This window comes from Lathyrus oleraceus, chromosome 2 (genome assembly GCF_024323335.1).
Source record: "Lathyrus oleraceus cultivar Zhongwan6 chromosome 2, CAAS_Psat_ZW6_1.0, whole genome shotgun sequence".
Taxonomy (NCBI): Eukaryota; Viridiplantae; Streptophyta; class Magnoliopsida; order Fabales; family Fabaceae; genus Lathyrus; species Lathyrus oleraceus.
Window position 1 is genome coordinate 330,297,492 of NC_066580.1, and position 17,229 is coordinate 330,314,720.

Here is a 17,229-nt window from a genome sequence, read left to right on the forward strand (position 1 = left end):
AGGATGGTCCACGCTTGGCGCAAGATTCATAGGAAAGGAAGGAAAGAGTTGGGTCCTAAGAATTGCATCGCTTTGGAGCCTTACACTATCTGGGTTAGGAAGAGGGCGTCTGAGTATCTCATGCCTTACGAGTATCCGAGACCTACACCTATGATTATGGTTGGGCGTTCAACCCTCCATAATCAAGGAGTAGAGGAGTTGAGAGACGAAGACCATTCACGTGCCTGGATCCGTGAACATGAAGAGTTGCTTCAGCAGATTAAGGAGAAGGATGCGTTGATTGAGTTTCTTGAACATCAGGTTATTGATGACCCTGATGATGTATGGACTTCTCTACTTCCTCAGTCTTCTAAGTTCTGGAAGAAGAGGTATGATCGACTCGCCAAAGAGAAGGACGATATGGAGGTAGCCTACGAGAGGGAGGTGAAGAGGCTTCGCGCATCTTATCTTCCTGTGTCCCGAGCTTTGGATGATTGTTTCTTGGGATCCATAGGATGATTATTTTCCTTTTCTCTTGTATATGATTGACGATGCTGCACTTCTTTTCCCTATTATTATTTGATGAGATATTTCTATATGTGATAAAATGCTTAATATTTCCAGAATTTCCAAATAAAACTCTAAAGTTCCTTTGAAATAAAAAAACAAATCATATGCCCAAACATTGCATGCATCGTATGCATAAACAGGTTTCGTTTCCGGTCCCTTGCCCTGTGGTCTAACTCTGTGTCCTTCATTTATTTTGAAGACAAGCTGACTCACCGGTACTACACTAGAGCCAACATTTCAAGACTGATGGATCACTTAGAGCAAGAGAACCGCGAGCTGAAAGAGGAAGTGGCCAGATTGACTGCCCTAATGGAGTCACTCATGGCTGCCCAGAGCCAGTCTTCTCCGACACCTTCAACTCCTCCCCAGAGAACAGTTATCTCTGAGATTGTCTCCTCTAATGTGCCCGCTGCCAGTGCACACTTTGTTCCAACAGCCATACCAACTGGGTTCCCGTGGGGGATGCCTTCCAATTTCATGCCTGAGGGTCCTGTTCCTACCTTTGCTTCTCTGCCGGCATCTAGCCCGGTCCTTGCCGTTCCTCCTCCTGTCGTGCATACTTTGCCCAGGGTGGACGACACCATCTATCATTCTGAGCCGTCTGAGGGTCCAGATGTTTATGAGAAGATGGATGCTATGAACGATCAATTTATTGAGCTTCGCAAGGAAATGAAAACTCTCAGAGGGAAGGATCTTTTCGGCAAGTCTGCTGCCGAACTCTGCTTGGTTCCAAATGTGAAGATCCCTGTGAAATTCAAGGTCCCTGATTTTGAAAAGTACAAAGGAAATACTTGTCCTCTCAGCCACCTGGTCATGTATGCCAGGAAGATGTCGACTCAAACCGATAATGATCAACTACTCATCCACTACTTTCAGGACAGTCTGTCTGGTGCCGCTTTGCGTTGGTACATGGGTTTAGACAGCGCAAACATCTGATCCTTCAATGATCTCGGCGAAGCCTTCGTCAAGCAGTACAAGTACAACGTGCCTCCGCTAGAAGAGAAAGGGATGACTAAGATCTTTTTGAAGACTTTAAGTTCTTTTTATTATGAGCGGATGATTGCTAGCGCTCCTTCTGACTTCACCGAGATGGTGAATATTGGGATGCGTCTAGAAGAAGGGGCCCATGAAGGACGGTTAACCAGAGAAGAAGGCTCTTCTGCCAAACGTTATGGGGCGTTTGCAAAGAAGAAAGATGGAGAGGCACATGTTGTGACCTCCCATGAGAAACCAAGAAGACCCTCTGTGAGGAGGAAGACTGTGCGTCCCGCCAGTAACCAGCACCAGGTGGCTCATATAGCACCTGTCTTTAGAGATAATCAACAGTACCAGCATCACAACAACAATCAGCAACATCAGCTACAACAGCTCCGTCCACAACAGCAGGCCTACCAGCCTCGAAACAATAATCAAACCAGCACGAGTTACGAGAGGAAAAGGGTCACCTTCGATCCTATTCCTATGATGTATGCAGAGTTATATCCCTCTTTGATAGAAAGGAAGCTGATTACTCCGAGAGACCCACCGGCTATACCTACTAACCCCTAGTGGTGGTATAAGCCTGAGTTATATTGTGTTTACCATTCTGGTGCTCCCGGTCACGACGTGGAGAATTGTTACCCTTTGAAGACCAAGGTTCAAGACCTTGTGAGGTGTGGTATTTTATGTTTTGAGGACGTAGGCCATAATGTGAAGAAGAACCCATTGCCCGAACATGGGAAATATGTCAACATGGTCCAGGGTTTCCCTTGCAAATACATGGTCAAATATGTCAGTCATATTCGACAGTCTCTGGTCCAGATGCATCGTTTGTTGTGTGACTACAGTCATTATGAGCATGACCATGATAGATGCTGAGTCTGCTCTGTTAGCCGATTGGGTTGTTGCCAGGTGCGCAACGATGTTCAGGAAATGCTGGACGAAGGAGCCATTGAGATCCTTCAAAACAGGAATATTGATGAAAATGAGCTTGAGGTCAATGTGATCTCCCCAGTGTTCCAGATACCCGAGCCTGTTATCATCAAGTACAATGGTAGCAAGCAGAAGGCTTCTCCTGCTCTGATCATTAAGCCTGTTGGTCATGTGCCTTACTCCTCTGAAAAGGCAGTTCCCTATCGCTACAACGCCGTAGCAGTAGAGAATGGGAAAGAGGTGTCCTTGCCCTCTTCTTCTGTTGTGAATATTGCCGATGTTAGCGGTTAGACCCGTAGTCGCCGTGTATTTTCAGCACCGCCGAAGCCTCAAATTAATGCTGATTTTGTTAAACGCCCGATCGGGAACGCTGTGAATTCTCCGAATCCGGCACTTACTGTTAAGCCCTCCTCCGTACTGAAAACTCGTACTTCTGTTGGCCCGAGTGGCAATGAGAAAGAAGACTGTGATGAGATGCTGAGACTCATCAAAAGGAGCGAGTACAATGTTGTAGACCAACTTCTACAAACGCCATCCAAAATATCTGTGTTATCCTTACTCTTAAATTCAGAACCACACCGAGAGGCTCTGCAGAACGTGTTAGATGTGGCATATGTAGATCACGATGTCACTTTGGAGCAATTCGATAGCATTGTTGCAAACATTACTGCTTGTAACAACCTGAGCTTTTGTGACTCTGATCTCCCTGAGGAGGGAAGAGACCATAACTTGGCATTATATATATCTATGGGTTGTAGAGATGACGCCATGTCCAATGTACTGGTGGACACTGGGTCATCATTGAACGTATTGCCAAAGTCCACTCTCTCAAAGCTATCATATCAAGGGCCTCCCATGAGGCAGAGTGGGGTAGTTGTGAAGGCTTTCGATGGGTCTCACAAAACCGTGATTGGGGAAGTTGATCTCCCAATCAAGATCGAACCAAGTGATTTCCAGATTACCTTCCAGGTTATGGACATTTACCCATTGTATAGTTGTCTCTTAGGCAGACCATGGATTCACGAGGCAAGCGCCGTGACGTCCACCCTACACCAGAAATTGAAATTCGTGAAAAACAAGAAGCTGGTGGTGGTAGGGGGAGAAAGGGCTCTCCTGGTTAGCCATTTGTCTTCCTTCTCTTATATAGATGCTGAGGATGAAATTGGAACTCCTTTCCAAGCTTTATCTATAGTTGAGCCTATTGAGAAGATAACTCTTTCATTTGCTTCCTACAAAGATGCAAAGTTGGCCATTGAGCGTGGTGCAACCACTGGTTTAGGAAAAATGATTGAGTTAGAAGACAACGAGTCCTGGGCTGGCATAGGTTTTTCTTATGGTACTTTCAACAAACAAGGGTTATTCAAGAGTGGAGGTTTCATCCACACTGGTCTAGATGAGGAGGCTGCTGCTGTCTTGGAAGAGGATGCAAAGGATTCTGGCAACTTCATCATCCCTGGAGGGGTCTGCAACAATTGGGTCGCTGTGGATATTCCAACAGTTGTCCATAAGTCAATGTAATAATCACTTTGTTTAAAAAACCCTTCTCCCATTCCAAAAGGAGGAGTGATGACATTGTTGGCGCATTAATGCAATGATATTTTCATTCAATAAATTCAGGTTAAATGTTTGTTTTTCCATTTATTTTCCCTTTTCGCTTTTTTCATGAAATTGGTGATCATATAAAACCCTAAAAAATAGAATAAAATCGATCTTTTCATATGCATAATGATTTTCCTTGTTTGAATTCTAAAGCTTTTCGTATCCAAAAAATCATTATGCAGGTTGATTTCTAAACCCATTGAACATAATGACCCAACACCATCTCCCAATTTTGAATTCCCTGTATTTGACGCAGAGGAAGATGATGTTGAAGAGATTCCTGATGAGATCACCCGGCTACTTGAGCATGAAGAGAAGATCATTCAGCCGCATCTTGAGAATCTGGAAACAGTCAACTTGGGGTCTGAAGATTGTGTGTGAGAGGTAAAGATTAGGGCACTTCTAGAAGAATCTGTTAAGAAGGGGTTGATTAAGTTGCTACGAGAATATGTTGACGTCTTTGCCTGGTCATATGAAGACATGCCTGGTCTTGATACTGATATTGTGCAACATTTCCTACCTCTAAAGCCTGAGTGTGTGCCTGTGAAGCAGAAACTCAGAAGAACTCATCCTGATATGGCTGTGAAGATCAAAGAGGAAGTTTAGAAGCAAATCGATGCGGGGTTTCTGGTGACTTCTACATATCCTCAATGGGTGGCCAATATTGTGTCCGTGCCTAAGAAATATGGAAAAGTCCGGATGTGTGTGGACTATAGAGACTTGAATAAAGCTAGTCCGAAAGATGATTTCCCTCTACCACATATTGATATGTTGGTAGATAATACAACTAAATTCAAAGTCTTCTCGTTTATGGATGGACTTTCCAGATATAATCAGATTAAAATGGCACCCGAGGATATGGAGAAGACAACATTCATCATACCTTGGGGAACATTATGTTATCGAGTCATGCCCTTCGGCTTGAAGAACGCCGGAGCCACGTATCAACGAGTTATGACTACGTTGACGATATGATCGCTAAGTCAAGATGGAGGTTGTACTCCCTGTAGAGGTGGAGATCCCATCAATGAGAGTCTTGATGGAAGCCAAGTTGACTGATGCTGAATGGGTTCAAAGTCGTTATGACCAGCTGAATTTGATTGAAGAGAAGAGATTGACTGCCATGTGCCATGGCCAGTTATATCAGCAAAGGATGAAGAAAGCTTTTGATAAGAAGGTCAAGCCTAGCGTGTTCCGAGAAGGAGACCTTGTGCTCAAGAAAGTCTTGTCTTTCGCGCCCGATTCCAGGGGCAAGTGGACTCCAAACTATGAGGGTTCGTATGTTGTTAAGAGAGCCTTTTCATGCGGTGCTTTGTGTAACACCTCAAAATTTGCCCTCCTCTCTTGGGACTAGCATTAACATATTTGAATTTTATTTTAGGACATTAGGCATTTCATGTTGCATATCATGTGGTTACATTGTGCAAGCCATCTTTCCAAGTCTTGATCAGGAGATGAGGAAGTCAAGTGCAAGCCTAGGGTTTATTGACTGATCATGGCCATCTGAGGATTGGGCTGTGAATTAGGGTTTTATGATTCTCAAGGGTATTGGTCTTCATATTGATTGTATTGATACATCATCATCATCATGGTTGGATGTCATCAGAAGATTGAAGAAGATTCCTTGAGATTAGGGTTTTGACCACTAGTCAACTCTAATCAGCTGCATTGGGCCAAGCAGGGCTTAGTCAGGAGATGGGGTTTGTGATGGTTGTGGGGTTCATTTTGTGATTATATGGTGTTTATTGAGGCTGGGGTATCACCCTTGAGCCATTTCAGTTGGAGATTGGGGTTTAGATTGATCTATGCATTGCCAGATTCATCTATCAGATGAAAAGTCAACTGTGGTTAACTGTACATGATCTGATGGATTTGGAGGTGGAAATGAGTTGAAGACACTTCATTCATGTTGGAACAAGTGTTAAATGACATTGCAAAGCTTAAAACTGAAGAAAATCAAGTCAGGACAAAAACTGCCAAAAATAGAACGTGACTTGTAACTGAAGTTTCCAAAAATGGAAAGTTTTGGACCTCAAAGCCACGTGTCCAAGGAAGCTTCAAATGAAAATTTGTTCAACATGAAAGTTGTAGATCTTGTTCTCACCTTTCCAAAAAGTCCAAGAACTTGAGAATCCCATGTATGGTTGGAAAATTATGGCTCAGTGAAGTTCAAAAACGACCCGTAATCAGGAGGCCATAATTTCCACATACTTTGTCCAAATTGCAAGTTCTTTATATGCACAAACTCCATTTGACATGTACTTCAAGGGTGCATCATTGGATTTGTCCAAAAATGGCCAAGGCAAAAAGTCACTTTTCAACTGGACAGCTGAATTGGACCAGGGGCAAAATTGTCCAACTTTCAAAATAATTGGAATTTTGAGATGAGACTTTTTTCTACACCTCATAAATGGAATTTGGAGTGTGTTTGAATCATCACTTCATGTATAGGACTTGTAAATTGGAATTTGGCTTGAAAAATGCAATGGCTAAAATTGGATTTTGCTACCACATAGTGAAGTTGAGAAATAAGCATCCAATGAGAGTGAAACAAGTTGCAATGGTTCACATATGGTATTTGGAGGTTGCATGAGCTGTCAAAACAGGTGGCATGAGCTGTCATGGTGAAATACCATTTTTACCCCTCACTTGAAATAACCATTTTCACTTAGCAATGCATTTTGGTTAATCACACACTTAAGCATGGATTAAGGACCCATATATAAACTTAATCATCTTCATAATCATAACAGAATACACAATTCCCCAAATTGGATCTGAAAAACCTCTCATTCTCTCAAAATTTCATCAAGAACACAAATCTTCAAATTCATCAAACTTCTTCATCCTTCAACCAAAACTCGAGTTTCTTTTTGCTGTGATCTTGTATCATCATGTGCTAGGACTGTTTTTGCTTTTCATCATCAACAAAGCCTTGGATCGTGACTGTTGCAAGTGAGAGCTTCAATGGCAAATTCCAATTCCACATGACTGGAGCAGGTTCGAGCTAGGCAAAGGCTTCCAATCATCTTCCTCATCATTGTACAACACCTGTTCGAAGGAATCAAGCGAAAAGAACCGCTCGATCTACACTGCCATAACAGGTAACTCGAAAATTCGAATCTCACTATTTGATCCATGCTTATGTGCGTTTGGTAGTTCGTGTTACGTAGAGTATGGTGATGACTTTGGATTTGCAAATGGTAGACCGTAGGCTGCGCAATCTTGATTTGAAATTTTGTGCCAAAACCCTAAGTGAGTCGATTCGCATGATAGAAGAATTGTTAGGTTAAAATAAGTTCATATTTGTGATCTACGCGTTAGTGCGGTTCCAACGGATATCTATTCGTTCATTTTGGTGAGGGTTTTGAAATTTCGTGTCTTCGTGTGCTGGAGGTAGAAGAAGACGAGTTCTGCGCGAAACAGCATTTGATCCAAAATCCCGTTCAAATTTTTGAAAACTCTGTTTCCCTCCCGCGCCATATTTAATTACAAAACTGCCATTGGCATTTTAATTAATTTAAATTAATTCACAAAAAATTCTAAAAAAATATTTTAACACCTTAAAAAATTCATAAAAAATTGTAGAAAAATCAGAAAAATATGAGAATTTTTCCTTTGACTTCCTTGTTGACTGTAGATTATTTTTGACCTATTGGTCAAAGTTGTGCATGGTATAATTATTGTTTGACTTAGGCTTGTCTCACATGTACTCATATTTGATACATTCTACCATTTTGTTCATAAAATGCACATGCTTGCAAATAAATTCTTGAAAATTTTTGTGGCAATTGTTGACTGGATGATGTTTATTTCCATATAAATTTCATGAATTTTTGATGCCTGGTCATTGAGCAGCAAATTCTGGAACTTAGGTGTGACAATTTGTGTCACACCTCATTATGTCAACTTGCTGGATTTTTTTGAGTGACCTATACTTGTTAGAATAATATGAAATTATGCATGATGTTTCATTAACATGTTGAGATGTGGTATGAATTTTTGTGGAATTTTACACTGCATTTTCTAATTGATTGTGAATTTTCATTTCTGGTGATTAAATTTGCAAGCTCATGTGACCTAGGTTGGTAGAATGATTGTGAAATCTTCATATGGTATTGTATGGTCATGAAATTTGGTATGAATGTTGTAGACACATAATGTGACATCCCTGTTTTGGTCTCATCCATTTCTTTATTGTTTTCATTGAGTTATGAATTTTTGAAGTGGATGTATGCATTGATGTTGTGGTTGGAAGCATGAAATTGTGACTGTTTTTGTTGATTTTCATTGACATGGTTTCATTTGCCCAATTGAGCTCAAATTTGACATGGTAGACCTTGATTATCCCCTGTTTAGGTGTAATTAATTTGAGAATTTTTGGATTTATTTTGATGTGGATTTGAATGCAATAGTTCTGTTTGTATGCTTGGTGCTTCATTTGAACTAGTTTGCCTTATTTTGTGCATAACATGAGCATAATGAATGATATAAACATGAGACCAAGGATGTTTGCTCTTGTTTGACTTTAATTTGAGATTGGTTTGTGAATGCCTTGCTGTTTAAGGATTTTTTCTTGTTTTGGACCCTAGGCTTGGCCTAGTGGTCTAGTTGCTAATGTTTGCTTGATTTTTCAGGATCAAAGGCATAATGCACATGGAGAATGATCCAAATCTATTTTAATTGATGTTGTTGATGTTGGTACACTAACATAACATTGTTTTGTAGGTTTTGAAGCTTAGGCTTGGGCTTTGAGCTTGCTTTATTGTGCATTGCTTTGTATAGTTTGATTGATTGAACACTTGCTGTTTGGTTTTGTCTGTCTGAGTACTAACTGTGTTGGATTGTTTCTAGGTACTTTAGTTGCTCAGTTCCTTGTGAACTTTTGCTTTGCTTTGCTTAAGCAACTTGCATAGAGGTATAATTCTCTAACTTCATGTAGTCTGGAGACCCAGCTGTTACCGGGCCGGGCAAATAAATGTCTGAAGTCCTCCTTAAGAGGCAATGATTGTGGTTGTTTATTTTTAAGCCCAAGCAGGTGAAAGTCCTTTAAATAAGGCAATTGGTGGAAGGTAGGGGTATGCAGCCTACCCCCCACTATTCAGTTGAGTCTTCTCCTTGCTCCCATTACATGGTTGTAGCATTGAGATCAAAAGCCCAAGATCTGTGCAGTGCACATTGAGTCAGAGTCATCGAGTATAGAAGGGTTCCCCTATTCTGGACCCATGCTCATTCGTCAGCTCTCCCTGGTTAGGGATAAGAGCTGTGAGGTCTGATCCTCACTTCATCCCATCATCTGCTTCACCTTAGCCTCGTAATGGCAAGGTTAAGAGCAAACACAGCCTGTACAGACGATTGCTTAGGCAGTCAAACCTGATTGATTGAGCCCCCTTGTTTGGTTATAGCGCGTGCTATGTGGATATCTGATTGAGATGCTTGTTCTCATTTGATGTATGATATATGATTGTATGCTTGTGTGCTAGCTTCTTTCCTGCTTAGGATAGGCTTGTTTATGCAAGTAGGATAGAAAACCGAACTTAGGTGAACGATGCATGACAACATTAGGCTCGAGTCTCAGCTCCCTAGTTGTGTATCTTTCCCCGGTTTCTGGTTAGCAATTTAGTCCCTTTCAGGGGAACTACATCGCCCTGATCCTCGTTCCAGACGAGGTATGTAGGCAGGTGGTCGTGCGAGACCACTCCGGGCAACCTTTTTCTTTTTTGCGTGTGTTTGCTTGTTATCTGACTACATGTTTTGGTTCGGATGCCGACGTAAGCCTAGTGATTGGCAGTCGGGCTCCACGTTTGCCCTTTTGAGTGTGTTTTGGTTCGGATGCCGACGTAATTCCATCCAGTGGTTGTCGGGCTCCATGTTTGCCACCCTTGCTTGTTTGTATGTTTTGTGTTGTTTGGCGTGCGTAAGCCGAACTACAGAGGCTCTGATTCTTGTTCCAGACAAGATATGTAGGCATAAGGTGCGATACCTTATCGAGCTCGTTCCTCTTAACCCCACCTGCGTTCCCTGTGTGTGTGTGTGATGTTTAGCAACCTTTTCTTTATTCTAGGACGTGGATCCCTAGGAGTACCTAGGACGTGAGGGGTGCTAATACCTTCCCCTCGCGTAACCGACTCCCGAACCTTTTCTCTCTGGTCGCGAGACCATGTCTTTCAAGGTTTCTCTGAGCGTTTCCTTTCCCTATCTTGGGATAAATAACGTTTAGTGGCGGCTCTGTGTGTTTTTATTTTTAGGCTCGCCGGTTGATTTTTCGCAGGATGCGACAGCTGGCGACTCCACTGGGGACATGTCTGATGTAGACCTATGCTGGTCCATCGTCCCTAAGCGAGTCCTTCCTAGCGTTCTAGGATTAGTTTAGGTTGCTTGTGTTGTGTTATTTATTGCATTTATTATTCTAACCAGTGTATATATTTGCATTAATGTCTGCATGCATCATACTATCATGTTGTTGCCGTCCTCTGTGCAGGTGGTTCCTCTGTTTGGGGTGGGTGCTCTGAGTGGGGCTAAAACCCAGGCCCGAGTATACACCTAGGATTAGTGTGGTCTCGCGTCGCTCACATGTCGGTTGGGCATGATGTTGCGACGTGACATACCACAAGCCGGACGAGGTTCATCTGAGAAATGCTCTTCCAGTGGGATTTTCCACTTTGGTTGGGTTATCTCTTTTGGGCTGTTGACTCTGGTGACCGATCATTTCCCGGATTTTTGGTTTAGACGATCTTAAGGGAGCTACAATGGCACACCCGAAAGGGCAAACCCATTGAGTATCTCTGCCCGATTGTCGAGACTATTATCCGCCTTAGGATGACATGTTTAGAATTTACCTGTGAGGGGAGGGTGATTCTTTCAGATGCATGTTCAGATGTATGCTCAGATGGTGACTTTTTGTTCCGTGGATCAGAGTCATATTTATAAGTCGGATTTATGGCCATTTATTGTCGAGACGCCGGAGTGCTGTCCGTGATTTATCAGTGGGGATCCGTTTATTTCAGGATTCCCCGGGCCGAGTGATTTATCAGTGGGGATCCGTTTATTTCAGGATTCCCCGGGCCGATTCAGATGGTTGTGGGTGTCTGCTCAGAGACTGATGATGATGATGATGTATCTGTCTTCCGTTTATTTCGGAACCCGTGGGTCAGATTTGTGGTTACATATTCCTCAGATGGTTGTGATCAGTCCAGAGATCCGAGCCGTGGTTCAGGACAGATGATCAGATGACTTGGAGGATGGCCCAGTGCATTGCATACATCTGCATCATTCTCATTTTGCATTCATCTGCACTCAAACTCACGTCTAGCCATATGGGGAGTATTATGGATTGAGAATCTGGTTGAGAGACATCTTGAATTTCAGAATGTGGATGTCAAAATATTATCTGTCTCGATGAAATCAGAATCAAAGGACAGAAGCTTCCTCATATGGATAGACGTTGCATTCATGCATATTAACCTGTTTGCTGTTTTGCAGGAATCATTGCTCGTGCTCGCAGAACCGTACCTTTGCACTCAACACGCCCTCACAGATATTACACCAGGCGCAATACTCCCAGACTGATGGATCCTCCCAACGCTGACATCCTCGAACTGAAAGAGAAGATGGGAGAGCTGATCAATGTCATGCAAGAGTTCGCCTTGGGGCAGAAAGTAATTGCCGAAAAGGTGAGGAGGATTGAAGACTGGCTGGAGATGGGGAACATGCAAGGAAACGCTTCGTCGTCTGGACCGAAGAAATCTTTTGGTAATGACCAGCACAAGGATGAGGGTGAATCGAGTGCTGTGTACGCCCAGAGAGGGCACGGTAGGGGTCGTTACTACCAGCACACCGCTGCGGTAACTATTCCTGCTGACAATCGGCCTGCACAACAGCAACAACAGCGTCAGCCATTTCAGCAGAGGTCTCAGAGGGCAGGACATCCAGTCAGGAGGAGGATGAGTGATCGGCATTTTGACAGGCCGCCTGTGACATATTCTTGCTTATTGAAGAAGTTGAAAGATATGGGGCTGGTACAGTTGAGGACTTTGGCACCTATTGGACCTGATCAAAGGCCAGCCAATTTTGATGAAAATGTCAAATGTGAATTCCATTCGGGTGCTCCCGGGCACAGTGTAGAGGACTGCAAAGCTTTTAAGCACGTAGTCCAAGACCTGGTGGATTCCAAGGCCCTCAATTTTACATTGTCATTGAATGCTGATGCCAATCCCATGCCGGCTCATGGACAGGCGATGGTGGGTGCAATTGCTGAAAATTCAGATCGCGCCTGTGCGGTAGGTGGAGAGACTGACAGTGACTGCAAGTTCAGTGGTTGGATAAAGCCGTGCGTACCAGGAAGCTGAAAGGCCTAAACAAGATCATCACTGACACTCGTCCGGAAGAGTAATATTTCTTGTTTTCAGTTTATATGCATGGAAGCCATATGTGTTGCCCGACACGTAATGGTTCATTGTAAGGGCCACCTCATGTTTAAATTTGCATTTTCTGCATCATAAATAAATGGATGTTTTTCAGTCAAAAAGCGGTGTTCCCTGTTTTTCATTTATTTTTGCAGTTTTTTTAAAAACAAATAAAAATGGCAATGTTTATTTTCATTTTTCTTTTTTGTGATTTGTCTCGTTCCGACTTCAAAAACAAGTTTCCGGATCTCGTTGATAACAATTTGGTTATCCCTCATATGACTTCGACAAACCGATCTATCTTGCTGAAGAAGAAGGCGAAGAAGATTGTGATCTGCTGGAATTAGCCAAGTTGTCAAAACAAGAGGAGAAGGTGATTCAGTCGCACGAGGAGCGATGCGAGATTGTTATTCCGTGCACCGCCGAGGTCAGGAAGAAAGAAAATGAGGCCGCTTCAGAGGCGAGTCGAGAGCAGAATGGTAGTCCTGTTGAGAGAACAGGTCGACATCTTCGCCTGGTCATGTCAGGATATGCCAGGGTCGGATACCAATGTCATTGCGCACAGGCCGCCATGGAAAGGAGACTGTCCTCCAGAGAAGTAGAACACCAGTGCCTGTATCAGAGAGCCATGGTGACTTTGTTTCATGATATGATTCGACATGAAATGGAATGCTATGCTATGACATGATAGCAAAGTCCCAAACAGGAGTGGGGCATCTGGTGGAGATAATTCAAGCTGAGGTTGAATTCAGATAAGTGCACTATCAGAGTGCGATCCGGTAAGCTTTGGGGTTCATCGTAAGGGAGGAATCGAGGTTGATCCAAAAAAAAAAAAAAAAAAAAAAAAAAAAAACAGAGAAACGCCTGAACCGAGAAAGAAAAAGAGAGGTTCGTGGTTTCTTAGAAAGATTGAACTACCTGTCATGGTTCACATCTTATCTAACAGCCACGTGTGAACCTATATTCAGGATGTTGAAAAAAAAATCAAACGGTCAGGCGAAATAATGATTGCCAAGGGGCAGTGAAAAATAAAAAATAAAGGTAAGTTGCAGGAACCTCTGATTCTGATACCTTCTGTGGAATGAACAATTGTTAATCTGTACTTGACAGCCTTCGAGGGGTTTGCGAGGTGTATTGGGTCAGCATGACGAGTCTTGTCGAAAAGAGCATGCAATTTACCTTAGCAAAAAGTTTACCGACTGTGAAACAATACATTCACTGCTCGAGAAACTTGCTGTACTTTGGCATAGGCTGCTCGCCGACTGAGACAGTTTATGCTGGTCCATATCACTTTGTGGATTTCCAAGACGGATCCGATCAAGTATGGGTTTGAGAATCCAGCATTGACCGGACGGGTTGCGAGAAGATCAAAAGAATGTTGACTGATTTGTGATGCTCTCATAAAGCAATCAAGGGGTGTATTGTCTAATTACATCGCCCAGCAACCCATTGAGGGTTATCAACCGATGAAGTTTGAGTTCCCTGATGAGGACATCTCGAGGTGTTCCAATCGAAAGATTGAGAGTAACCGATCCCGGAGGAGGGGCCTGACCCTGAATCCGAACGGATTCTGATGTCTGATGGGGAGGTTAAGGTGAATAAGCTTTTGTTGCCCGGATAACGTTTGAATACACCAACGACGGTGTGATTGAGCAGGAAACTGGTATCCTGGGTATTGATCTTCGGTGTGTCTACTGGGGCAAAGCCTTTCTCATTGGTATATGGAATGGGAGCCGTATTACCGGTTGAGGTTCAGATTCCCTCTTTGAGAGTCCTGATGGACGCGAAATTGCAAGAGGCTGAATGGGTAAGGACCCGGTATGAAGAGTTGAGCCTGATCGAAGGAAAGAGGCTAGCAGCCGTCTGTCATGGGCAGTTATACCAGCAGAGGATGAAACGGGCTTTTGACGAGAAGGTGCGACCTCGGGTATATCACGTGGGTGATATGGTGCTGAAAAGGATCCTTCCTCCTCAAAACGATCGAAGGGGCAAATGGACACCGAATTATGAAGGTCCATTCGTGGTCAAGAAGGTTTTCTCTGGCGGAGCCTTGTTGTTAACGACCATGGATGGCGAGGATTTTCCATCCCCTGTGAATGCGGACGCAGTTAAAAAATACTTCGTATAAATTGACCCGCTGGACGAAAAGAATAAAATAGTCCAGGCAAAAATGGGCATCCCGGCGAACCAAAAACAAAAGGAAAGGTTCGGGCAAAAATTAGGGATAAAAAAGAAAAATGTATACCCGGCAAGTCGAAAACCTGAAAAGGCGACTTGGGCAAAAATGGGTATCCCGGTGGACTGAAAACCCGAAAGGGCGGTCCAGGCAAAAGAGGGATTGAAACGAACAACTGCGTCCAGCATGATCGTTTGCGCTTTGGTTAAAGCATCATGGATAATACCCGGTAGGGATCAGTTGGAATCGTCTTTGTTCAGAAAGCAGAAAGCATGGAGAGTCTGAGGACATATGGGGTGTAACCGAGTTGGAACTCGATGAGATCACGGGTTTCACATTGCCATTAGGATAGATTTTTCCTTTTGAACGCAATTACCTCTTTTCAGGAATTGCTTCCTTTGTATTGCTCATTTGAGCCACACACTTTTCCAGTCGATAAAATGCATATTCAGTCAAATAATTTTGTTTTTGTTTTTCATTACCGCTTTGATTACAAAAACATCCGATTATTTTTGATAAAGAATTTTGCATTTTAAAACATACAGGTTCCTTCCAATGCATGTTTATAAGATTGAAAGCTTGAAATCTTATTTTGAAGGTTGAGTGACCCAAGTGTTGAAATCTTGACACACCTGGGGCACGGTTTTATCTGACGATCTGTTTTGCAGGAACTGTTAGATATTTTCACTCACTTGCAGGTTGTGATGTGGAAGCTTTGTAACAGATCCCCAGAGAGTTCGCTCAGGGACGAATGAATATGAGAATGACGAAGTGACGTTGCGGCGTACGATGATCCTTGATGTTAATCAAGAAGACTCTTCAAAGTCGAAAGACTTGAAAGTTTGTAATTCCCCGCAGAGTTCGATCAGGGACAGATGAATGGGTAGAAAAGTGATGAGAGACGTCGAGACGTCCGACGACCTTTGGAATTAACCAAGAAGACTCTTCAAAGTCGGAAAATTGAATTTCTGTATAACCCCCAGGAGAACATCTCTCGTCAAGCGCGGAGCGACTTGGAATACAAGATGATGGAGCAGAAAAGGTCCAGACGAGTCTGGGAATTCTCAAAAGTGGAAAGCTGATGCGAGATTGGGAGGTGGATACCGTGGTTCGATGCGTCGGTGGGTGTTCTGAACCAACTTTTCTCATGTCCCAGCTAGGTCCCCCAAGCAGAATCGTAGGACTAACTCCCTAGCAGATCCAAAGTCTGTGGACTTCTCCAGCCGAGTCAGGATGGTTTTCCCCGGCAGGTTTACAACGGTGTTTCCTCAGCAGCCAGGCCAGAAGGTTGCTATTCCCCGAGTGGAGCGGGTTTAAAGAAATATATCTCCAGCAGTTCCCCGAGTGGAGCGGGTTCTTTTCAAAGAAATATATCTCCAACAGTGTTCATCTTACCAGAGGATTGAACAAGTTCCCGTAGCGGACAGATTTTGCATCCCCAGCTGAGCTGATTCTGCCTATGGATTGCATGGGTTGTCCTCAGCGGAGTAGTATGCATTTCCCTAGCAGGGTCAGGATGGTTATCCCCAGCAGGCGACATATTGATGTTTCCCCAGATGAGTCTGGAGATTGCTGTTCCCCTGGCAGAGTCTCTGTGAGTAATTCCCCAGTAAAGTCAGCGGGTATCTGTGAGGGTGTTCCCGAAGCGGAGTTAGGATTGACATCCACGGCAAGTCAAGACTGTTGTATCCCCACAGGGTGTTGGTGGTGCTTATCCCCAGCAGTTTCTCGAGCGGATTGGGTGCAAAGGAGGTTCTTCCCCAGCAAGGGTGGCCTTATTCCCAGCAGCAGTGCTATTCCCCAGCGGGGCGGAATCGGAGTATTGACGAGTTCCTCAGCAGAGTGTCTCGTGCTCCCCAGAAGAGTCCCTTGAGGGGGACGTTTTTATACATTCATCATGTAGAATAAGCATAGCATATTGCATAGAAAAAATAATAAATCGCGTAGCATTTCCATGATTATGGAGCATTACACAGAAAAAGATCATGCATCATTGTTGCAAGCATAGAGCTAGTCTCAAGCCGTGGTTACCATTTGAGAAGTGGTTGTGTCAGACAGTGAAGGTGTTACTCCGAAGAGTTTAGCCTCATGATTGGATCAGAGATGTACCCCAGTAGTGCGATACTGGAAGAAGCTTTTCCGTCGGGCCGAGATGGGAATGAAGATTGAAGAATGTTACGCGATCAGCGCGATTCAAGCCGTGGTTACCGCTTGAGGATTGGTTTTGCCGGATAGTGAAGACGATACTCCGAGGAGTTCAGCATTGTGAGCAACGGTATTTCCCAGTCATTGTTTAATGTCTGGTCGAGTTTTCTTTGGTGTCAGTAAACATCATCATTCGATGTCCAGTAAACGTCGAGTTATTTCCCAGTCATTGTTTAATGTCTGGTCGATCATTGTTTGGTGTCAGTAAACATCATCGTTCGATGTCCAGTAAACGTCAAGTTATTTCCCAGTCATTGTTTAATGTCTGGTCGATCCTTGTTTGATGTCCTGTCAACATCATTGTTTGATGTCCTGTCAACATCCTTGTTTGATGTCCTGTCAACATCATTGTTTGATGTCCTGTCAACATCCTTGTTTGATGTC